This window comes from Neoarius graeffei, chromosome 2, assembly GCF_027579695.1.
Source record: "Neoarius graeffei isolate fNeoGra1 chromosome 2, fNeoGra1.pri, whole genome shotgun sequence".
In the NCBI taxonomy this organism is placed as follows: Eukaryota; Metazoa; Chordata; class Actinopteri; order Siluriformes; family Ariidae; genus Neoarius; species Neoarius graeffei.
The window spans coordinates 39,458,728-39,483,215 of record NC_083570.1 but is presented as its reverse complement, the minus strand read 5'-3'; the positions used below and the strand labels follow the sequence as shown (position 1 = coordinate 39,483,215).

Here is a 24,488-nt window from a genome sequence, read left to right as displayed (position 1 = left end):
AACATGAGCAGCAACACAGCGGCTCTGCAGAGCCGCCTTCACTGAGGTGTGTTTACATTCAGGATCCTTCAGAGCGTGTCGTGTGCCTCTTGGGAACCAGTCATTATGGGAAACACCTGATACTGATTTGAGCACAATCAGCACGTGCATACTGTATAAGGACACAGATTTTGTGAAGTATTATCATTATCACTGTCACATTTGTTTCTCACCGTGTTTATGACTCTGCTTTCGGTTTTGTTTTTGTAAATATCACGCCTGCTAATAAACACGCTTCGCAATTAGATCTGTCTACTGCTGCATACTCTGTGAAAACAGCATCCTTATATGCATGTGCTGATTCTGCTCAAATCATTATCAGGTGTTTTCCATAATGACTGGGTCCCAAGAGACGGACAACGCACTCCAAAGGATCCTGAATATAAATGGAACTCAGTGAAAGCGGCTCTGCAGAGCCACTGTGTTGTTGCTCATGTTCACATCACTGGATAAGAATGAGCACCTTGCTGTAGTTGTGAAATATATATATATTTTTTATTCTTACCTTTGCGGAAATGAAGTGAGCATACCATAGGGGTTTTGACCTCTCTGTTCAACACCGAGTCCTGCTGAATGTTTTTTTCCCCTTCTATGTTTAGAAATCCCTCTAGTTTTTTTCCCCTGATAATACATTACTTTTGGTAAATTAAAAAAATCTGATGTCTTTGTTTCGTTCAAAACGATTTGCACATCCAAAAACGCAGCAAAACCTTCCCATACCGATCAATAAGAATTAACTCGGCTGAATGAAGCACTATAAGTGTACCCCCTGTCATGGCGCCCTAGTTACCGTTGCTATGGGAGTCATGTGACGGTGCAAAGCCTCTATTGGTTTGATAGTAGGTGAGCTTGTTTTTCTGCAGGAGAACTTGTGACCAGGTCATTGTTGGATGACAGGATCACATTTCGACTGAGATCTATGGTAGCACACTTCACTGACAGTGCCTTGTGTATTCCCCATTGGCAAGCAAACTATGTTCGCCAGCCTATTGGCTTACAGAGCCATTAGTCCTGGAAAAAAATCACCAAGCTTTAGCAAATGTGCCTCCAGACTGAACTGTGTTCTTAAAGCTGCAGCTTGTGGAAAAAAATAATAATAATGAATTGTAGTAAAAGTGGTATTCTTACCATGCTGCAGCTCGTCCAGGAAAACAAATTGTGTTCAAAATCAGCTCAAAATCATTCTGTTCAAAATCAGTTGTGATTTGGATTCAGTGAGAGAGTCAGTTAGAAGCCAGTGTGGAACCAGAGGAAGCTGAAAATGGAGAATATGCTCTACGCCATCACCAGTGATCAAGCAAAGCAGCCTTGATGGTGAGCTGTACAAGTCAACACCTGGTTCTACCCTAGGGTGACCAGATTTCCCGAGTCTGAAACCGGGACACTTTTGCGCGCGACCATGCTCGTGCACGCACACCTTTTTTTTACGTGAACGTGACACTCAGAGAGGTGCTCTTATCATTTTGTTGAAGCTCACACTTATCAACATCTCACATGAAATAAAACAAACAGGCATTTTGTTATATAGTAGCATAGTGGTATACAGATCAGTTAAATTATGGTCAGACAACAGATTTTGTAATGGCTGAGAATAGGTCAGGCTATGTCCATAGGCCAAATTTAAACTGATTTATTTCACCTGTTTGTGAGAACACCAAGAAGAATGCATATGCACATGTAGGCTATATCTCTAAAATTGTATGCACTATAGCATGAACTTAAAAAGTAGATAATTATGTGACCTCAACATAGCCTAGGTCAGAATCAACCTTACTAACCATTCCCCACAACTGAATGAATAAAGCAAGATGTGTACAAAAGTGAATACTTTAATGGAAGGTGCAACAAGCTGTTCAACACAGCAATATGGCCAAACTGTCAGAATGGTATGTTAAACAGAAACAAAAAAGAGACAAGTGATTTGAGAATATATACTACCTACGGAAGCCGAGAGAGGCCCTTCATATAATCCTTTTTTTTTTATTCACCTTGTTATCCCGAGATAACGACGTAATTAATTCAGGATCTCGAGAAAACAACACAACTAATTCGAGATCTCGAGAAAACAAAACCGTTATTCCGAGATCTCGAGAAAACAAAACCGTTATTTCATGATCTCGAGTAAACAGCTGAGAAATGGTTCATTCAGGTGCGCCAAGGGACTTGTGATATGCTGACTTTGGGGCTATTTCTCATTCTGTATAGATGCAACTTTGGTCATTAGAATGTCTGGAATAATCGATCACCTAATAAGGCAATATTTTGATCAGGGGTTGACACGGAGAGATTGCATTAAGTCTTTTAATAAGGGATCATTTCAAAATTAGTCCGCGGCACCTCTGCAGAAGACTGGCCTGGCTTCGTCTCTACCGACGGAGATACAGTGATCCAGCTGAGATCACGAAATAATTGTTTTGTTTTCTCGAGATCTCTGAATAACGGTTTTGTTTTCTCGAGATCTCGAATTACTGTAGTTGTGTTGTTTTCTCGAGATCCTGAATTAATTATGTCGTTAGGCCAAAAAAAAAAAAATAGTGTGTTTCCGGTAACATGAAATACTAAAATAAGGTCGGTAGGTAGGAAAAAGTTTTTTTTTCTTAATTTTTTTTATTTTGTTCGAAAAAATTAACACAAGTAAACATCTTACAAAATAGCATTTTGGCACAGAATCCTTTATACCACACATCATAATAAAATAAAAGTGTTTTAAATCTTTAAACGAATAAAAAAAAATATCGCGAGAGTTCGAGTTATGATCTACGGAAGCGATATTTCATGATATTTTCATGTAATAACGTGAAAACACCTTATCAAGAAATAACGTGAAAATAACGTCCTAGGCTAGGCTACTTCCATTAAAAGCAGACGGCCTAGCCTAGCCTACTGTAGAACTTGGGTCGAGCAAAAACACCGAGCAAAAACATGGCTGAATCCTGAATGACTCCTATTTGCATAAATAGGGGACTACATAGGCGGTAAAATGTAGTGTTTTTCCCTGCCATGGAAGTGCACTTGTATACTGAACAGGAAGCAATTTGCATTACAGCCTTGAATGAGGATTCAAAATGGCGGCTCGGCTCAGTTTTCCCTTCCTCCTTCAGTATACAAGTGCGCTTCCATGTTTATGCAGGAGGGCTGATAGAAGTGGCGAAACATTTTACTTTTTATCGTTTCTTTCACAACTTGAATGCGTTGAAACAAAAAATTATGACAAACTAACGCCACTTACACTAAAATATCGAGGGAAATTTGTAATAAAAACTTTACGGTCGGCAATTTCGACGCGGAAATTCTCGATCGGTCGGGTTACCGGAAACACACTATTTTTTTTATTTGGCCTTATCTTGGGATAACAAGGTGAATAAAAAAGATTATATGAAGGGCCTCTCGCGGCTTCCGTAAATATACACTCAAACAAAACAGCAGTGAAGGAGGAGAGGGGCGACAGCCCGAGGAAAGCCCCCACAGGAGCGCACAGCATTTGCAGCATAGGCTGCCCAACTCAGTACAAGAACAAAGCACTTACAGTGTGTGCAGTCGGCTTCGTGCGCATTGTTCTGCACCTCTCGGAGGAAGGGGTAGGTGCCCTGTAAATCTTTGGAAAAGGTACATTTTCTTTTTGGCATAATTGCTGCGGCATTGCTGCTGCTAGCTGCTAGACAAAGAACATTCGCGCCAGTTAATGTTTATTTTATTGTTGCATGGCAACACGTTTTGCGATTCCTGTCAATTCATCAAAATAGTAAATGCAGACATTTCTCTGCTAATGATTCCCACGCTGCTCAGTCGCAAACGTTGCGAGTGGTGAAAACCGGGACATATCCGTGTCCCGACAGACTTTTGTCGGGACTCGGGACACACAACCCCAAATTGGGACTGTCCCGGTAAAACCGGGACGTCTGGTCACCCTATTCTACCCATTCCCACTCACACTGAAAACTGTATAATTAACAGTTGTTCCACAAAATCTCTCAGCTCATGTATGACAAGAATGAGTGGAATAACTGTTTTATTCTATCCACATTCACAAGATTTTGAGAAACGGAGCATTTTTATTTTTATTTATTTGCAAATTTGATAAATAAAAACTTTATACAAAATGTCCGACAAAATAATTTCCGCTTAGAATGTAAACAAGCTAGCGAAATGACAGCAGCAATTTGTAAAAAATGCTCTAACAATAGTTCTTGAAAAATGAAAACAAAGATATGTTCTTACCATCAAATATTTTCATTCCGTATTCTCATCTCATCTCATTATCTGTAGCCGCTTTATCCTGTTCTACAGGGTCGCAGACAAGCTGGAGCCTATCCCAGCTGACTACAGGCGAAAGGCGGGGTACACCCTGGACAAGTCGCCAGGTCATCACAGGGCTGACACATAGACACAGACAACCATTCACACTCACACCTACGGTCAATTTAGAGTCACCAGTTAACCTAACCTGCATGTCTTTGGACTGTGGGGGAAACCGGAGCACCCGGAGGAAACCCACACGGACACGGGGAGAACATGCAAACTCCACACAGAAAGGCCCTCGCCGGCCACGGGGCTCGAACCCGGACCTTCTTGCTGTGAGGCGACAGCGCTAACCACTACACCACCGTGCCGCCCTCATTCCATATTTTGTTGCTTTTTTTTTTGTATTTTTGGGGGTTTTGTTTTCAAGTAGAGTTTTTATTTCATCCTCGGTTATTTCAGCAACACGCTCTGCCATTTTGTTTTTTCTATTCATGGTATATGAGCTGATAGACACAGGATTTTGAGAAACAGCATTTTTAGTTTTATTTTTTGCAAATTCGATAAATAAAAACTTTGTACAAAATGTTGGGCGGCACGGTGGTGTAGTGGTTAGCGCTGTTGCCTCACGGCAAGAAGGTTCTGGGTTCGAGTCCAGTGGCTGATGGAGGCCTTTCTGTGTGGAGTTTGCATGTTCTCCCCATGTCTGCATGGGTTTCCTCTGGATGCTCTGATTTCCCCCACAGTCCAAAGACATGCAGGTTAGGCTAATTGGTGGCTCTAAATTGACTGTAGGTGTGAATGGTTGTGATGCTGCGACAGGCCTAGCAAGTCGGCAGTAGAGTGTGTGTGTGTGTGTGTGCTCTCGATAGACGCAGACAGTCTCGTAAGAGGCTGGCAATTGGCCTATAAGGCGTCAGGATGGAAAAAAATACAAAACGTCTGATAAAATCATTTCCGCTTAGGCAGACTTCTTAAAAACGTATTGATGGCTGCATGAATTGACTTTAGTGTTGTTGTTTTTCTTTGGTTTTTTTTTTTGTAGAACGTGTTTTTTGCTGTCGTGCTGGGGTATACACTACCGTTCAAAAGTTTGGGGTCACCCAGACAATTTTGTGTTTTCCATGAAAAGTCACACTTTTATTTCCCACCATAAGTTGTAAAATGAATAGAAAATATAGTCGAGACATTTTTCTGGCCATTTTGAGCATTTAATCGACCCCACAAATGTGATGCTCCAGAAACTCAATCTGCTCAAAGGAAGGTCAGTTTTATAGCTTCTCTAAAGAGCTAAACTGTTTTCAGCTGTGCTAACATGATTGTACAAGGGTTTTCTAATCATCCATTAGCCTTCTGAGGCAATGAGCAAACACATTGTACCATTAGAACACTGGAGTGATAGTTGCTGGAAATGGGCCTCTATACACCTATGGAGATATTGCACCAAAAACCACACATTTGCAGCTAGAATAGTCATTTACCACATTAGCAATGTATAGCGTGTATTTCTGATTAGTTTAAAGTGATCTTCATTGAAAAGAACAGTGCTTTTCTTTCAAAAATAAGGACATTTCAAAGTGACCCCAAACTTTTGAACAGTAGTGTAGAATAGCTTTAGACATTTATTTAATTCTTCCTTGGACATTGCAGTTCTGTAATGAATAGATCCATCCATTATCTGTATCCGCTTATCCTGTCCTACAGGGTCACAGGCAAGCTGGAGCCTATCCCAGCTGACTATGGGCGAAAGGCGGGGTACACCCTGGACAAGTCGCCAGGTCATCACAGGGCTGACACATAGACACAGACAACCATTCACACTCACATTCACACCTACGGTCAATTTAGAGTCACCAGTTAACCTAACCTGCATGTCTTTGGACTGTGGGGGAAACCGGAGCACCCGGAGGAAACCCACGCGGACACGAGGAGAACATGCAAACTCCACAAAGAAAGGCCCTCACCGGCCACGGGGCTCGAACCCAGGAACTTCTTGCTGTGAGGCGACAGTGCTAACCACTACACCACTGTGCCACCCGTAATGAATAGATGAGCCAAAATAATTGGGGATCTTTATTTAATGATAACCATTCATACTCGTTAAAAGTATGAATAGGTGGGCTTTAAAGCAGAAAAGGTTGAGAACCCCTGCTTTAAGCAACAAGAAACACCATGTATTTTAACTCAAGCATGTTTTAAACTCAAGCGTTTCTTTGGGACTTCATGCTGTGGTCATTTTTGCAACCATGTACTTCCTGTATACGGTGCACATTCAGAGAACGCAAACAATCTCAACTGTTTATTCAGGGAACTTTCCAGAGCTGTGTGTCTGGGATGGTGGGGAAGTCCATGGGGTTGTCCAGAAAGTGTCCTTGAGTCCAAGAACATGCACTGAAAAGTCAGCCTTCAGTCTTGCTCATGCTCAGCAAATTCAAAGTGCGTAGCTTATATCCTGCATGCATTTCAGTAAAAAACAAACAAACAAAAATTATACAGTATAATATAAGCAGTGTTTTGTAGAATTTTATAGCTAAAGATGAAATTGCATCCAATCCTGAGTTTAAATGCTTTGTTAAAATATGGTGGTTCATTGAATTTGTGAAACTTTTTTATTTTATTTTATTTTATTTTTTTAATTTTGCATGGCCCCAAGTGATCCAGTGGAACTTTGTATGTGGTTTAGGACACCAAATAAGAGGTGGTATTCATGGAAAAAATAAAATAAATAAAAAAACTTGAGTGATTCAGTGTGCACTAAAGCATAGTGCTGTGTTTGTTATGCTGTTTTCGGAGTCACCCAAGACTTCACATGCTTTAGGGCTGGAGGCATTTGTGAGGCATTCGTGGGCCATTCGCTGGAACAGGGGGTGTTTGTCTGTCTGTTTGGGAAGCCCCTCATTCCTGGTCCTCATTCCTGGCATTGGCTCTGACTCAGAGGTTAAATACGGTAGTGCTCGTCTGGCTGATTGCAGAATGCTGGGTGTAGTGGGATTGGAGAGGTCAAAAGCCAAGGGGTAGCTCTGCCTCGCTATGCTTGGCTTCTAAAGGAACAGGTGCCACAGGGCAACATGAGAGTTCATGCACTGATGAGAATTTTCAGGGGAGGTGCAAACTTTGGTACCTGACCAAGAATTTTTTTTTTCCACTCCTGTGGATGAAATGAGAGACAGCTGCTCCAGAGGAAAACACAGCACTGGCAGATTGTGTAATAGGCTAAAGTGAACCCCAGAGAGGAGAGGGCAGTCACTTCCTTGTATTTTGATGTGCGCTGCTCACATAAGAGCTTGTTTGCATTTGAGCAGCTGCTGAGAGAACTAACGCTTGCTCCTTCCCCATCTACTGACAAAAAAAAATCCCCCTGTACCACTTCTCCCCGTCCCCCAAAGGATATGCTGGGATCGAGAGGTTAATCCCATAACACGACAATAGCACTTGTGTGCTTGAGATTAGAAATAAACAAGGTGTTACAAAACACACAATGTATGCCACATTTTGTGCGAATTAATCGCTAATAATTAATCGCAAAGGACTTTTTGATATCTTAAAAAGTGTTGCCATGGAGAGACAATCAATGAACATATAGGAAATTAGGTTTATAGACTAAACATTGTAATACTACGTTCTAGTGAGTTTCTCTGATTTCATACTAGATTTTGTCAGCCTGATGTGAAGATATTCAGAACGCTAAAATGCTGATATCTTGTATGGTGTTGCAATAAACAATAACATACCGCCCCAATTCCAAAAAAAGTTGGGACAAAGTACAAATTCTAAATAAAAACGGAATGCAATAATTTACAAATCTCAAAAACTGATATTGTATTCATAATAGAACATAGACAACATATCAAATGTCGAAAGTGAGACATTTTGAAATTTCATGCCAAATATTGGCTCATTTGAAATTTCATTACCGCAACACATCTCAAAAAAGTTGGGACAGGGGCAATAAGAGGCTGGAAAAGTTAAAGGTACAAAAAAGGAACAGCTGGAGGACCAAATTGCAACTCATTAGGTCAATTGGCAATAGGTCATTAACATTACTGGGTATAAAAAGAGCATCTTGGAGTGGCAGCGGCTCTCAGAAGTAAAGATGGGAAGAGGATCACCAATCCCCCTAATTCTGCACCGACAAATAGTGGAGCAATATGAAAGGAGTTCGACAGTGTAAAATTGCAAAGAGTTTGAACATATCATCATCTACAGTGCATAATATCATCAAAAGATTCAGAGAATCTGGAAGAATCTCTGTGCGTAAGGGTCAAGGCCAGAAAACCATACTGGGTGCCCATGATCTTCGGGCCCTTAGATGGCACTGCATCACATACAGGCATGCTTCTGTATTGGAAATCACAAAATGGGCTCAGGAATATTTCCAGAGAACATTATCTGTGAACACAATTCACCATGCTATCCGCCGTTGCCAACTAAAACTCTATAGTTCAAAGAAGAAGCCGTATCTAAACATGATCCAGAAGCGCAGACGTCTTCTCTGGGCCAAGGCTCATTTAAAATGGACTGTGGCAAAGTGGAAAACTGTTCTGTGGTCAGACGAATCAAAATTTGAAGTTCTTTATGGAAATCAGGGACGCCGTGTCATTCGGACTAAAGAGGAGAAGGACGACCCAAGTTGTTATCAGCGCTCAGTTCAGAAGCCTGCATCTCTGATGGTATGGGGTTGCATTAGTGCGTGTGGCATGGGCAGCTTACACATCTGGAAAGACACCATCAATGCTGAAAGGTATATCCAGGTTCTAGAGCAACATATGCTCCCATCCAGATGACGTCTCTTTCAGGGAAGACCTTGCATTTTCCAACATGGCAATGCCAAACCACATACTGCATCAATTACAGCATCATGGCTGCGTAGAAGAAGGGTCCGGGTACTGAACTGGCCAGCCTGCAGTCCAGATCTTTCACCCATAGAAAACATTTGGCGCATCATAAAACGGAAGATACGACAAAAAAGACCTAAGACAGTTGAGCAACTAGAATCCTACATTAGACAAGAATGGGTTAACGTTCCTATCCCTAAACTTGAGCAACTTGTCTCCTCAGTCCCCAGACGTTTACAGACTGTTGTAAAGAGAAAAGGGGATGTCTCACAGTGGTAAACATGGCCTTGTCCCAACTTTTTTGAGATGTGTTGTTGTCATGAAATTTAAAATCACCTAATTTTTCTCTTTAAATGATACATTTTCTCAGTTTAAACATTTGATGTGTCATCTATGTTCTATTCTGAATAAAATATGGAATTTTGAAACTTCCACATCATTGCATTCCGTTTTTATTTACAATTTGTACTTTGTCCCAACTTTTTTGAAATCGGGGTTGTACATGGCAGCCATATGGATTTCCTTAAGACGGATCTCATTCATGAATTTGCGTAGCAGGATGTCGGCCGTTTTGGATGTTGTACATTTTGACAGGTATTAAACTATTATTTGTTTCAATTCCCAACTTCCCACAAAGGTGAAGGCTAACACATGCTTACTCCAAGAGACATAAAGCCAGCCAACTGGACGTTTAACACGTTCGGAGGAAAGCACTATCTGCCCTCTTCTAAATACATGAGCCTACACAGGCCCACAATTGATAGCCATGCCTATGATGATGCTAACAAATAAGACTTTGAAGTGTCACTAGCTATCAAGAGTATGTTCTGTTAGGATGTTACGATCTATGCCCTTTTGCTAATGTCATCGTGATTGACAGCAGAGAGAGAGAGCATGCTCCGCCCAGCCAGAGAGCACGACCTGTTTTGCTCCCTTGGCTCCCAGCCTCAGATGGCTGCAACGCCGATGGGATTCCACTCTGGAGCCCTGATGCAACTTTTATACAGTACATCCATTTTGCATTGTCTTCTGTCATAGTTAGCGTCTTCTATATGTTCTGTCCATTAATCTGTTCGAAGAAAATGCTGCTATGAAACATTTCCAAATGCTCTGCATGTGCAATGAGGGAAACTACACAGCTGCTTGGCAGGTGTGATATTTTATGCTAATTGGATTCTACTATGAACCTGAATCCATGCTGTGAGGTGGTTTATTTATTTATTTATTTTTAAAACTCTAATCTGCTCTCTGAGATCTCGGACAGATAATTTTTTTTATTGTATTGCATGTGCTTGACGTGTGCGTGCGCGACTTGTTTGCACATCATTACCCCTATTCTCCGCTCATCTCTCTTCACTTGGAGAAACTGTTAAAATTCATTCTACATCATTTTAAACAAGCTGCATTACAGCCACTGTATCCTCAGCAGCCATATTAATTGGATGCATAGTCAAAAATAAAAAACAACCAAAAAAAAAAACCCCACCGTACTTGAAAAAGCACAATGCCTTTTTACTTACTTTTGATTTTGTTCCCATATGTAAAGTAGTACGTTTAGTTTTTCTGCTCCCTTGACAGGCCCTACACTGGAAGATGACTGGGTGGCTGCATATTCTGCTAACAGTGCATTAAATGCTTTGTTGGCAAGTTCAGAAATGTCTTTTTCACTCTTCAGATAGAGGCGGCACGGTGGTGTGGTGGTTAGCACAAGAAGGTCCTGGGTCCGAGCCCAATGGCCAATGGGGGCCTTTCTGTGTGGATTTTGCATGTTCTCCCCATGTCTGCGTGGGTTTCCTCCGGCTGCTCCGGTTTCCCCCACAGTCCAAAGACATGCAGGTTAGGCTAATTGGTGGTTCGAAATTGACTGTAGGTGTGAATGTGAGTGTGAATGGTTGTTTGTGTCTATGTGTCAGCCCTGCGATTATCTAGTGACTTGTCCAGGGTGTACCCCGCCTTTCGCCCATAGTCAGCTAGGATAGGCTCCAGCTTGCCTGTGACCCTGCACAGGATAAGGAGTTAATGGATGGATGGAGATAGGTTCAAACATGGCTGCCACCATCAGTATCACCAGTATACACAGTTGATGAATAATGTGCATTCGTTGAGCAAAAATGGTAGTTTCATACAGAATCCAGATAAAAAGCTTTCCTGATTTGATCTTGATCCCATGGAGTGCATCATCCAGAGTGATTGTCAAGCAACTAACTTCCTTGCCCAGTATGGAGAAGCCATGGCCTAATGGTTAGAGAAGCAGCTTTGGGACCAAAAGATCACTGGTTTGATTCCCTGTGCCAGCAGGAATAGCTGAAGTACCCTTGAGCAAGGCATGTAACTCCAGGCTGCTCTGGGTATGCTGTATGTTGCTCTGGATAAGAGCATCTTAGTTATTGTCCATGAACTTATATTTCCTCTGAATGGCCCAGTGGAGACCTGAGTAGGTACATATATGTTTTCACTGTGTTCTGTCAAAATGATGTAAATCGCTCCCCGTGTCTCCTCAGTGATATAGACTCAGCCCTAGCACAGGAACAGAGCCAGACTGATGCAACCGATGCACATGCATTGGTCAGAAATATATGTGCACCACTTGGCATCAGTCACGGAGCATTTGTTTACTTTACCGCTAGCTGGCTACATGGGCTATAGCCACACTCAACCAACAGACCAATGGTTCAGGATTCAATCACCTGTGGTAAGTGATGATGCCTACCTGACCTAATTACCTGTATTCTCACGATGCTTTATATAGCATGACCTGAGACAAAGAATCTAGGTCAAACCAATAAAATGCTCCAGAAAGAGATTGAAATTTGCTGCGAATAGCAGGCCAACTCTATGCTGTTCTGAAAGGTCTCGGGGAGAGGAAGGTGCCTGTAAAGTTTGGCAGGTCTAGGACTTTTGGTGGCTGAGTTATGAATTTTTAAATCCTGGCATGTGCACGCAGCTGGAGCCAGGGCTTACATTAAAGTTTTCAGCGAGCCGCACTCACGCAGGGGGTTTGGGGGCAAATAGCGGGCTGAGCCATGGTCATAGCGGGCCGTGGCTACCCTCTTCAGAAAGGGTTCGGCGTGCTCTATACCCCTGTGAAAATCTATAGTGATTTCCTAAAATTAGTGAAAATATTTCTGCAAATGTGCATCTGTCAGATTCTTGGGCTGGATCTGTCCCCGCCTAGCGGAAGTCTCCAGCGAGGAGCACTGATTGTGAGGTCCTGTACAATCGAAACTCTCAGGCGAGTCGGGGAGGGGATTCCCCACCGAGGTTGTGTGCAACATGTTAGCGCAAGCATGTAGCCTATGGGAAATTAATAGTGTTTTAGATTAGCACTAATCCCATGTTTTAGAAAATGGAAAATGTTGTCTTGGGCCCCTCTGGGGTGTCACCAATCCATGTGCAAAGTATGGAGTATGTGCGTCCATTAAGTTACAGTGAGATGACTCATCATGATTCATAACAATGCCTATCATGATGCTAACAAATAGGACTTTGCAGTGTTGCTAGCTATTAAGAATATGCTCAGCTATGATGTAACGATATGTGCCTGAAAGAGATTTCGGATGACTGACATTACATTTGGATATGGCAGTCATATAAACAAACAAACAAACCAACAAAAAGAACTGTTTATTACTCGTAACTATAAGCATCGTAGTTATATACTGTATTTGCACTATCAAATCACACTAGCTACTGTACTCTACTAAGGCTTTTACTCCAACTTTTGGCAAAAATAATAATTATAATAATACATAGTTTAAAAAACGAATACAAATTACTGTGTACTCTCTGGAACTGTACTAACACAAACACTCCACTGTATTGTCACCTGAACATTTTCAAATTGTATTAGTTACTCTGTTAGTATCCATGCTCTATCATGTCATAAAGCACCAACACCAATCGCGCTTGAAAGGTCTGAAAATATCGCTAGTGATACGTATTTACAAGTGTGATGATGTCCGAGTATACACTTCTGTAAATGAATATAAGGAACCGTAATTATGGAAAACCTATCAAGCACAATAAAGCAGTCTGCATGATGGCTGTTACTGAGACATAGTTAATTATGAAATATTAACATGAAACCACTTTGATGTCATGTTTTTCCTACCTGCTTCCAGCAATACTTGAGAATAAATATTGATGAAGTAAAGATGTACTGAAGGTCTGTTTGCTAAAAGAGCAGATAGATCTATTAAACTGTGAACTATTAATGCAGCACACTGTATAGTCAAGTCAGTTTCTTTGTATCGCGCGTTTAACAACCGGCATCGTCGCAAAGCAGCTTTACAGAAAAACAAAGACATTAAACATATTATTCCAAACAAATTTATTTATCCCTAATGAGCAAGCCTGAGGCAATGGTGGCAAGGAAAAACTCCCTGAGACATCATGAGGAAGAAACCAGACTCAAAAGGGAACCCATCCTCACCTGGGTGATAACAGATAGTGTGATTTATAAATAACTCGCTTCTATAAGTGTGTCCTATATAGTCACAAAGTACAACTGTGTAACCAGGAAAACCATTATAGTTTTAGCATGAAGTCTGTTTTGTTGAAGTTATCAACTGTTCATTGGTGGAGACTTGAGTGCAAAACTGTTCATGACACTTGCAGTCCTGAAGTATTCATGGCAAACCTGTAAGTGTCCAAATCCATCTTTGAAGTGTATTTTTCGACTGTCCGTATGGAGCCATCCTCCACAGGAGCGATGTGATGAGACTCCAGCCAGAAGTAGGGCATCAGGACAGATCAGGCAGGTCTGAAGAGCAGGAGAGGCCAGCATCACTGTTCTCTCAGAATAGCATAAATAAACGTAGCATTTCATCTTCACTGGTTTCCAGTGAATATAAACAGATTAAGTCCTGATTATCTTCTCCAGGCCGATTTTAAAGACCTGACCTAATACCATAAGTATGTTATAATAAGCTCCACTCTTCTGGGAAGGCTTTTTGGATTTTGGAGCGTGGCTGTGGAGATTTGTGTTCATTCAGTTCAGCTACAAGAGCATTAGTGAGATCAAGCACTGATGTCAGGATGTTCAGGAGGTTCCAGTTCATCCCAAAGGTGTTCAGTGGGGTTGAGTTCAGTCAGGGCTCTGTAAAGGACACTCAAGTTTTTCCAGTCCAACCTTAACACAGCATGGCGTTTGCTTTGTGCACAGGTGCATTGTCATGCTGGGACATGTTTGGGTGTCTTAGTTTCAAGGGAAATTGTGATGTTAAAGCATACAAAGACATTCTATACAATTGTGTGCTTCCAACTTTGGGCAAACCACATATGGGTGTGAGAGTCAGAGGTGTACAAACTTTTGGCTATATTGTGTATATTGTGTTTTGTTATCTTTTTAAGTCTGTGTCCATAAATTGCAGGGTACATTTTAACATGAAATAAGGACAAAAGATATTGAATGGGAATTAGGCGAGTTTAAGCGTGGAGATAAAGTAGTTTTGAGAAGTTTTTTTTTTCTTCTTTTTCTGGACACTTTCTTTCACTCAGAAATAAAATCATAATCAATCTCTATCTCTGAAACATAATCTCATAATGTATTGGAAATTTGGTATCTTGTTTTTTTTTTTCCAAGGATTGTGTTTCCAGTGCCATTTTCAGCTCCCTCTACCACAATAGCATATAGAACTCCTCTCTAGGCATCACATGCTTTTTTTTTGTGGCAGTCCCTTCCTTAGGGAATGTTGTTTACAGTAAGACTTGCTTAGACAGGGAACATGAGCCCTGGAGAATCAGAACCACTGCTTGTTTTTTTTTCTATTTTTTTGCGAAAGACCCACATGGGATCACAGCATCCATTCTGGAAGTCAGTGGAGGGCTCATATATTTAGCTGTGCAAATTGGATTGTACAAGAGTGCCAGAATGTGTTTGACAGCTCAGGAACAAACATGTACATGATAACATGATAGGGAAATTATTCATCTACAGTGGTGTTGGTCTGAAACAGTCAGCATCGGCTGGTATCATGGCAAGAGTGGAGCGTTAAAGGTAGACTGCCTTTCAGATTTTGCAAGTTTAGGTCATAAAAATAATTTTTCCGACACCTAATTATTTTTGTTCAGTGGAGCAAAAGCTACTGAATTTGAATCTCTGACTTCCAATTTTATTATTATTATTATTTTTTAAATAGAACAATTAATAAAGTTGGTGGCACGGTGGTGTAGTGGTTAGCGCTGTCGCCTCACAGCAAGAAGGTCCTGGGTTCGAGCCCTGGGGCCGGCGAGGACCTTTCTGTGTGGAGTTTGCATGTTCTCCCCGTGTCCGCGTGGGTTTCCTCCGGGTGCTCCGGTTTCCCCCACAGTCCAAAGACATGCAGGTTAGGTTAACTGGTGACTCTAAATTGACCGTAGGTGTGAATGTGAGTGTGAATGGTTGTCTGTGTCTATGTGTCAGCCCTGTGATGACCTGGCGACTTGTCCAGGGTGTACCCCGCCTTTCGCCCGTAGTCAGCTGGGATAGGCTCCAGCTTGCCTGCGACCCTGTAGAGCAGGATAAAGCGGCTAGAGATAATGAGATGAGATGAATTAATAAAGTTAGGGCCACATGGCCCTAAATTCTCCTCTATTTTTTCCTGCTTCACCACGACGCAGTAGAAGATACTACAGTGGTGCTTGAAAGTTTGTGAACCCTTTAGAATTTTCTATATTTCTGCATAAATATGACCGAAAACATCATCAGATTTCCACACAAGTCCTAAAAGTAGATAAAGAGAACCCAGTTAAACAAATGAGACAAAAAAATATTATACTTGGTCATTTATTTATTGAGGAAAATGATCCAATATTACATATCTGTGAGTGGCAAAAGTATATGAACCTTTGCTTTCAGTATCTGGTGTGACCCCCTTGTGCAGCAATAACTGCAACTAAACGTTTCCAGTAACTGTTGATCAGTCCTGCACACTGACTTGGAGGAATTTTAGCCCATTCCTCCGTACAGAACAGCTTCAACTCTGGGATGTTGGTCGGTTTCCTCACATGAACTGCTCGCTTCAGGTCTTTCCACAACATTTCGATTGGATTAAGGTCAGGACTTTGACTTGGCCATTCCAAAAGATTAACTTTATTCTTCTTTAACCATTCTTTGGTAGAACGACTTGTGCGCTTAGGGTCGTTGTCTTGCTGCATGACCCACCTTCTCTTGAGATTCAGTTCATTGACAGATGTCCTGACATTTTCCTTTAGAATTCGTTGGTGTAATTCAGAATTCATTGCTCCATCAATAATGGCAAGCCGTCTTGGCCCAAATGCAGCAAAACAGGCCCAAACCATGATACTACCACCACCATGTTTCACACATGGGATAAGGTTCTTATGCTGAAATGCAGTGTTTCCCTTTCTCCAAAAATAACCCAAAAAGTTCTATTTTTGTCTCATCCGTCCACAAAACATTTTTCCAATAGCCTTCTGGCTTGTCCACGTGATCTTTAGCAAACTGCAGACGAGCAGCAATGTTCTTTTTGGAGAGCAGTGGCTTTCTGCTTGCAACCCTGCCATGCACACCATTGTTGTTCAGTGTTCTCCTGATGGTGGACTCATGAACATTAACATTAGCCAATGTGAGAGAGGCCTTCAGTTGCTTAGAAGTTGCCCTGGGGTCCTTTGTGATCTTGCCGACTATTATATGCCTTGCTCTTGGAGTGATCTTTGTTGGTCAACCACTCCTGGGGAAGGTAACAATGGTCTTGAATTTCCTCCATTTGTACACAGTCTGTCTGACTGTGGATTGGTGGAGTCCAAACTCTTTAGAGATGGTTTTGTAACCTTTTCCAGCCTGATGAGCATCAACAATGCTTTTTCTGAGTTCCTCAGAAATCTCCTTTGTTCGTGCCATGATACACTTCCACAAACATGTGCTGTGAAGATCAGACTTTGATAGATCCATGTTCTTTAAATAAAACAGGGTGCCCACTCACACCTGATTGTCATCCCATTGATTGAAAACTCCTGACTCTAATTTCACCTTCAAATTAACTGCTAATCCTAGAGGTTCACATACTTTTGCCCCTCACAGACATGTAATGTTGGATCATTTTCCTCAATAAATAAATGACCAAGTATAATATTTTTGTCTCATTTATTTAACTGGGTTCTCTTTATCTACTTTTAGGACTTGTGTGAAAATCTGATGACGTTTTAGGTCATGTTTATGCAGAAATATAGAAAATTCTAAAGGGTTCACAAACTTTCAAGCACCACTGTACATCATGCATCACGTGGTGGGCTTTCCCCTTTCACACAAGGCATTGTAGGATACAGATTTGAAACAAGGGAAGAAAATGGAGGACGCGAATGAAACATGAAAGACCGACGACAGTAACGGAAAGCAAGAAGAAAAGACGTTATGTTGCGAAGAAAAGGAAACGCAGGATCAAACTAATAAATATCGGCGCTCAGCGAGCACCTCGGTGTGATCAGCTGTTCATTTAGCGACAACATCATGTAACGGACAGTGCACGGTCAAGGTAAACCTGCTCATGCGCACACAGACTTCCTCTGTCTGCTTGACTGTGCGACGTGAGTGATTTCATGCACATTATTTGCTCGGGAATCCCCTCAAATTAAATAACTTCCCAGCCACAGAATGGCTTGATATTTTGTGAGATATTACAGAAATAAACATCTATTACAATGACCAAATTTCAGAGGGAACTAAATTTCATCGATTTTATGAAATGGAAAGGCCATCTTGCTTTAATTGTATGGTTGTGTTGCAGGTTGATCAGCAGGGAACTTCTAACTTTATCTCGTGACTCCTATAGTGCGGTCACTCATGATTATTAAATCTTTTGGAAATCGCATTAATAATAGCTTTTATCATGCTATCAGGGCGGCACAGTGGTGTAGTGGTTAGCACCGTCGCCTCACAGCAAGAAGGTCCGGGTTCGAGCCCCGTGGCCGGCGAGGGCCTTTCTGTGTGGAGTTTGCATGTTCTCCCCGTGTCCGCGTGGGTTTCCTCCGGGTGCTCCGGTTTCCCCCACAGTCCAAAGACATGCAGGTTAGGTTAACTGGTGACTCTAAATTGAGTGTGATTGTGAATGGTTGTCTGTGTCTATGTGTCAGCCCTGTGATGACCTGGCGACTTGTCCAGGGTGTACCCCGCCTTTCGCCCGTGGTCAGCTGGGATAGGCTCCAGCTTGCCTGCGACCCTGTAGAACAGGATAAAGCGGCTAGAGATAATGAGATGAGATTAGATGGGATCATGCTATCACACACCATCGCTGCTGTGCAAAGGCAAACTGCAGTATCTGTAATGCATGTATCTGTTCTATTATATGTGAAAGTGAACTTCCTTTCGTACAACTTACCAGAACAAATACACCCAGAGTAATTACCTTTTATTGTTTTTTCCCAATGAGGGGAAACATAACATGCCATTTATCTCAATTCAGTGATTCTGCAGATACTGCAGTGTGCCTTTGCACGGCAGATCATGTGCTCTTTTTAAATTTTTTTTTAAAATTCCAGATTATTTGTGCGTGTTTGAGTGAGTGTGCATGTGTGTGTGGGTGTATCTGAAGGATTTAATGTGACATGGCATATCAGAGCCAAAACTTCCCTGTCTGTCAGGTTTCCAAATCAATCCGTATCATTTTAAACGATTTCACTGATAAGCTGTGTTACTTTGAAAACTTTTCACCGTTGTCATGAGCCGTGTCTGAAATTGAAAGTCTGGTGTAAAAACATCTCAAAACAAACTTCACCATATCAGTAGTCCCATATGCTTTTTATCCCCCCAGCATATAATGCGGGGGAATATAGGTATTGCTCTGTCCGTCTGTCTGTCCGTCTGTAAACATTTTAGTTTCCGGAGCATAACTCAAAAATAGGTGCCCTATGGGTACATGTGGCTACTGCCTATACATAAAATTGTTTTCTGATGCCATGTCCATACAGTAAATATAGCGCATATATAATATAAACACACACACACACACACACAGTTGTGGTCAGAAGTTTACATACAGTGACATGAATGTCATGGCAATATTTGGGCTTTCAGTAATTTCTTTGAACTGTTCTTTTTCTGTGGCAGAATGATTATACAGCATACATCTTTAATAAAAAAAAACCCACTAGAATTTGGTGCACAAGTTTTAATGTTCTTTGGGTTTTCTGAAATCAACACAGGGTCAAAATTATACATACTGGGTCAAAAATTTACATACGCTCACTTAAATTATTAATTCAGAGGTACTAAAACTTCCAAAATATCTCTTATCTTGCCAAGGCCGAGGTCTCTTAACTTCCTGTTAGTGATCATGATTGACTACAGCTGGTAGCTTCTCTGTGCCTTCATAAAAAGGGTTTGTTTACAGCACTCATTGGATTGACCAACACACAGTAAAATGGGAAAGTCCAAGGAACTCAGTGCTGATCTGAGAAAGAGGATCACAGATACACACAACTCCAGAATGTCTCTTAGAGCCATTTCTAAACAACTGCAAATTCCAAGATCAGTTCAAACAATTGTATGCAAGTTATTGTGAGGTGTAGTCACTTTGCCAAGCCACTTGGCTTCAAGAAAACCCAAACTGTCACCCTCAGCTGAAAGGAAATTGGTTTGGATGGTCAGGCTCAACCTGGGAACCACCATGGCACACCCCTGCCATGAACTGGAAGCTGATGGATCACTGTCTACAGTTCAGATCACCATGGACAAAGAGGCTGCTATCCAAGAAATAACCCCCTGCTCCAAAATTGACACCTTCAAGCTTAACTAAAGTTTGAAGCTGACCACACAGGCAAAAAAAAAAGCCTTCTGGAGGAAAGCTGTGTGGTCAGATGAGACAAAGATTGAGTTGTTTGGCCACAATGACCATCATGTACAGAGGAGCACTGTACCAGCTGGTGCTGGTGGTAGGACCATCATGCTCTGGGGCTGTTTTGCTGCCAGTGGAACTGGTTCATTGCACAAAGTGGATGGAATAATGAAGGAGGACTACATCAGAATTCTTCAGCATAAACCATCAGAAACTTGAACACAACTTGGGAGTTACAACAGGACAATGAACCCAAACACACATCAGAGCTGGTTGTGGTGGATAAAGCAGGCTAACATTAAGCTTAAAACAAGTCCTGACCTCAACCCGATTGAAAATATATGGACCGTGCTTATAAGTCGAGTCCATGTCAAGAAGAAAAAAAAAAAGCAAATTTAATTGAACTCTACCAATTTGTTGTGAAATATCCAACCAGAATTCTGCCGGAAGCTTGTTCATGGTAAACAAAAATGTTTGGTCAAGGTGAATCTTGCGAAGAGACATTTTACCCAAATATTAGGTGTGCTGTATGTATATTTTTGACCCAGTATGTATAATTTTGACCCTTGTTGATTTCAGAAAACCCAAAGAAAATTAAAACTTGTGCACCAAATTCTAGTGGGGTTTTTTTTTTTATTAAAGATGTATATGCTGTACAATCATTCTGCCACAGAAAAAGAACAATTCAAAGAAATTACTGAAAGGCCAAATATTGCCATGACATTCATATCCAAGATGACATTCATGTCACTGTATGTAAACTTCTGACCGTGTGTGTGTGTGTGTGTGTGTGTGTGTGTGTGTGTGTGTGTGTAATATATACATTCTGTGAGGCAGTAGCCACAAAAATGAAGCGTAATTCAAAAATAATTAAAAAATCACAGAAGTAAAATATACCAAGTGTCTGTACTTTATGTTATTCTACTCTTACCTCTTACAGTTTTTAAAACTGAAACCTCCAAACAGAGGCTGACATACACACGCTGTCGCCATTACCCAAACTCTTATTTCCTGGAAAAGGCCCGGCGCTAGAGCTCAGTGGTCTCAATACTCTTTTCGACAACTTCCTGTAACAACTCAGAAGTGCATCACATCTACGTCACACATGGGACCACTGGCCGAAGAAGGTGAGGAAAAGGGGGACAACCTGGAGTATATTTTAAAATAGGAACGCACTTTCTCTCGGTAAAAAGCATAAACATGTCTGAAAGCGATTTCTTTTGTCTCGTCCATTTATTTCGAATGGAGAACCAGACTGCATACACTCACCAGCCATTTTAATCGGAACACGTGTATGTGCAGTGCGCAGTTGTTGCACTCTTACATTCTTACAACACGATGACATATTGGCTACAGCCACAAAAAACTATTAGGAATTTTTTCACGAAACCTGACAGTTATGTTAAGTGACTAGAGGAGTTGTGTCTTTTGACATTTTGGGATTTCTGTGATTTTTTTATTTTTATTTTTTATTTTTTTTTAGTTTTACCGTATTTCCATGGCAGCCAATTCAACTTAGGAAAATTTGGAGTGGAGTTTCATGTGGGGGCCGGGGGCCTCATCTCCTGATGACTCTTGGTTTTTTTTAATTAAACAATGCTGTAGGACAAATCCAAATACATATGAAATAAAGTTAAAGATACAGATAAAGGCAAATGCATGAATGAATGGTGAATGAAAATCCTTATCATGGAGAACTTCTTTCTTGTAATCTTAGTACGAGTGGTGACACAGTCAAATCCCACTCAAACACCTACACAGCACAGGTATATCATATCGAGTAAGTGTCCACGCAGCCAGGAATAGACAGAAGAAAACACATCTGTGGAGGAATTTTGCACGCGTTCGCCTGGTGAGCTATTTATAGCGCTTAGGGAGAGCTATAAATGAGGAAGGCCAGGAAAAGGAAGTGTTGCCTTGTTGTTATGCCCTGCTTGGCATGCCATGGACAACCCCAGGTCAAAGGCATTGAGTCCAGATGGTTAAAGTTTGGTCTGATAAGGCACTTTGTCTCAACACACACACACACACACACACACACACACACACACACACACACACACACACACACACACACATTCCCTAGCTCTCTTGACCCATCTATTTGCGGCCATGTCTCGCTTCGCAAAAATGTAAACTTCATTTGCGCAAGCAAACACAACCAACAGAGTGTGAGAGGCTGCCCGAGCGCTGAAAGCGTCTCTAAACGTAGCCTGTTGTATAATCCCTCTAGGGGCCCCGGTGCTATTTTTGTTCCTGGATATGCGTCACGACTGGGTATTTTCTCTGGTGACTAGCTTACATCAGTAGGTCTCCTAGCATACGCTCTATCAGCGAGTGTCTTCTGATTGATGGGAGTTTCACTCGGCAGTTTCGCCGCTCATATTCTTGACTCCCTCGAAATGGACAAGGGAAGTGCAAGCACCGAGGAATGCAGCAGATGACTGAGGAGCCAGTGAAGCCAGGCTGGTATGTAATCTGCTCTTTTTTTTTTTTTTGAACAAATCTTTCCCTCTCTGAGAGTGTGTCTCTGACTAGCCGCACTAAGAGTGGTGCTTGTGTTCGTCTGTGGGCGTCAAAACAGACAGAATGGCATAACCAGAAAGGACTAGCAGGAAAGGAGTGGCAGTGGGAGACAGCGTGCTGTCTGTGTGCCTCGAGATTTAAAACCTTAAACTCTTCCTTTCTTTCTGTTTCCTCCTGCTGCACTTCTAAACAACCATTGTTGATTTTTGGTTTCTGTTCCATGCGCCTGGAAACGTCAGTTCCCTCTCAGGACAGTGATGGTACAGGATTCTCAGTTCTTTCTACACAGTTGCTGTTGCACTCTGGAACAGGTTATGACATGATGATATGGCACATGGTGGAAACACAAGGAAACACCAGTACTGGGCACTGGGCCTCGACATCGTTCTCGTTCACATCCTCGAAATACAACTCTGCCTATTTCCTATATTTAGGAATGCCAGCTAGCGCATATTGTATAATGTTTATTTTCTAATCCAGCCTCTCACATGCACACATGCACGTCTCGCCAGCCCACACCGATACCCCGATTCTAAACACGGGGTAGCCCTGGCATTGAGATTCCAGTGACCTTGAAAGAGACTGAGTTGTTTCCTCACTCACTCCCTTCCTTTCCTGCCGTCTCCGGCGTGAGAATGGAAGAGCGAGAGTTTGTCCTCCTGTCTGATAGCTGTGGAATGAAAGCTGCCTCTTCCGCCAGTCGAGCTGAAAGCCTTTTTCGATCACAAATTCTCAGACATCATATAATCTCAGTGCGCCTGCAGCATCTCTGGCTTACCTCAAATCGTTTGAAGGATCAAAAGTAGGGAAAGTGTCTGCTTGGCGGCAAAGACGACTTATGTGCGTACATCCAGAGTTATGGATTTTACAGGGTGCATTAAATAGGCAGAGGGGAAGTTGGCAGTGTGGCTTTTGTTGTAACTGGAAGTTGCTGTTCCTGCTTTCTAAACTCTTATATGATGTTCAGGCCTGCTTGCAAGGTAACAACGTTGTTATTATTATTATTATTATTATTATTATTATTCATCCATCCATTACCCGTAACCGCTTATCCTGTGCAGGGTCACGGGCAAGCTGGAGCCTATCCCAGCTGACTACGGGCGAGAGGCGGGGTACACCGTAGACAAGTTGCCAGATCATCGCAGGGCTGACGCATAGAGACAAACAACCATTCACACTCACATTCACACCTACGGTCAATTTAGAGCCACCAATTAGCCTAACCTGCATGTCTTTGGACTGTGGGGGAAACTGGATCACCCGGAAGAAACCCAAGCAGACACGGGGAGAACATGCAAACTCCACACAGAAAGGCCTCCGTCAGCCACGGGGCTCGAACCCAGAACCTTCTTGCTGTGAGGCAACAGTGCTAACCACTACACCACCAGGCCGCCATTATTATTATAATTGTTGTTGTTGTTCGGGGTCCAAGCACTGAACATGTTGTTATTGTATGTTTTCTTCTTCTTCTTCTTCAGCCCATATACTGTACCTTCATGAGCTTTTTATGAAATTTGGCACAGTGATAAAGAACAGTCTTCACGAAAAACGTTTCAGCATACTAGCCAGTCGGACTACCAACAGACCAGAATTTACTCACCCGAATTTTTAGTAGTTCACTAATGACCTTGTACAGCTTTACCTGTCAATACAAATGCTATTTTTAACACTGGTATAATCAAACAAACACCACCTGCTGTTAAATCAATGCACTTTTTATTTCATTTGTGTCAAAGGATTGTTTGACAGTGTTCATAGGTATCTAGCGAGCAGGTCATTCACAAAATCCTCGCTCACTTCGTTGTCAAATTCATCTGATGAATATCCATCATTGACATCATCAAAGTCAGGTAGGTTCTGGCCTGCGGCATGATCATCCGTCACCGAAAAAAAATTATAAAACACAGGTCGATTTCCGCGCAAAATAAAGTATATATATTTTGTTTTCATAATAAATTACGAACTATAATTTCCCCCTCGCATTAATATTCATAACTCTGTCACTTCAGATCATTGTCAAATATTATTGTTGTTGTTGAAGTTCATGAACATTTATTTACTTACCTTAAAAAGTAAC

At 41.7% G+C, this 24,488-nt stretch overlaps 1 protein-coding gene across 5 annotated transcripts in view; it reads left to right on the top strand.

The window, feature by feature from the left end:
• hivep2a (HIVEP zinc finger 2a) overlaps window positions 1–24,488 on the top strand; it is a 141,575-nt gene that overhangs the window by 38,426 nt on the left and 78,661 nt on the right. The window contains exon 1 of one of the 5 annotated variants that reach the window (XM_060914200.1): window positions 22,175–22,354. The exons of the other annotated variants lie outside the window; for them this stretch is intronic. The gene's annotated coding sequence lies outside the window, so the exon portion shown is untranslated. Of the gene's footprint in view, window positions 1–22,174; window positions 22,355–24,488 lie in introns of those variants that run through there. 5 annotated transcript variants of the gene reach the window in all.